Source organism: Sinocyclocheilus anshuiensis, unplaced genomic scaffold, assembly GCF_001515605.1.
Source record: "Sinocyclocheilus anshuiensis isolate Anshui unplaced genomic scaffold, SAMN03320099.WGS_v1.1 scaffold1530, whole genome shotgun sequence".
NCBI classification, from domain to species: domain Eukaryota; kingdom Metazoa; phylum Chordata; class Actinopteri; order Cypriniformes; family Cyprinidae; genus Sinocyclocheilus; species Sinocyclocheilus anshuiensis.
This window is the reverse complement of record NW_015542493.1, coordinates 199,588-200,963: the sequence shown is the minus strand read 5'-3', so window position 1 is coordinate 200,963 and position 1,376 is coordinate 199,588. Positions and strand designations below refer to the sequence as shown.

Sequence of the window (1,376 nt, the reverse complement as noted above, 5' to 3'; positions counted from 1 at the left end):
GACTACTGCATAGGGATGCACTGATACCATTTTTTCAGAACCGTTCTGATACCAAACATTCTGAGTATCGGACAATACCAATCCGATTTTTTTTTTTTTTTTTTTAATATAATCAATGTAGAATTTCTATACCTCAGTGTGTTGACCTGATCATCAGTGTGTTAAATGTTACACACAATCTACTAAACATAGACAACTTCATTATAAAGAAAAGTAATTATTATAAAGAAAATGAAAAAATATATAATCATAATCTATGACAAAAATACTATTATAAAGTGAATAATTACTCATTGCTCTTTGTATTGTTGTAAAATACATTCATGAAAAACAAGTAAATATATACTATAAAATTAAAAGACATTCCTTTTAAATGTATAGCACAGTAATGGAGGCAGCAGCATATGATAAATAGGACAGAACAAGAAAGGCTAATAATCTTTCATTACGCAAAAGTATTATAATACGAAAGGCTCCCAATACAGAGCGGCACAAAGCGCTTATGCGCATCCCGTGCGCAGAATGATGCACTTGAAGCAACACGGAGTCACAGCGCGCAGCATAGAAAAGTTCAAAGCACAAAGTGAAGAGATATTGATGCTTAGTGCATTAAATCTGTGCGATAGTTTGAGCCTTTTCTTTTAACAGTTTTAAATTTCAGTTACTGCGCTCTTGGAGAGAGTTTCATCGTCTTGACTGTCGTAACCGAACGCGACACGCAGTTTGAATGCTGAATGGAGGATGACAGACAGCCGCATCGGAGAGAAGAGTTTCCATGAACTTGACTTAAAGGGGTCCTATTATGCTTTTTCACTTTTTCAACTTTAGTTAGTCTGTAATGTTGCTGTTTGAGCATAAAAAAGATCTGCGAAGTTACAAAGCTCAAAGTCCAATTCAAAAGGAGATATTTTATTTAACAGAAATCACTGTTCAAAAACTACAATGAACGACTCGTTTGGTCCGGGATTTGTGATATCACAAATACCGACGAATGGGACGAGACCTGGTTGAGCTGCACTAGAGAAGGCATCGAGTGTTATCACTACAGGTGCATCTCAATAAATTAGAATGTTGTGGAAAAGTTCATTTATTTCAGTAATTCAACTCAAATTGTGAAACTCGTGACGCTAGCTTTCCCAAGGCAGACGAACTTAGAGTGGTTACAATCATCAGGGTTTAAATCACGCTCAAATTGATTTGATTTTGACGCAATAATTACTCTGAAGCTCGCAGGCGGCTATGGTAAGGGGCATGACAACACACACTGGCCCAGCTAACCAATCACAGCACATTTCGTGTTTCAGAAGGCGGGCCTTCATTTGATACAGGAACTATTCGAGCCGTTCATGCCAGACTGGGGAGAGAGGTGTTGTAAT

The 1,376-nt window shown here is 37.3% G+C and overlaps 1 pseudogene; it reads left to right on the top strand.

The window, feature by feature from the left end:
• Nucleotides 1-1,376, top strand: part of LOC107694099 (histone deacetylase complex subunit SAP130-like) — a 28,853-nt pseudogene that overhangs the window by 22,986 nt on the left and 4,491 nt on the right.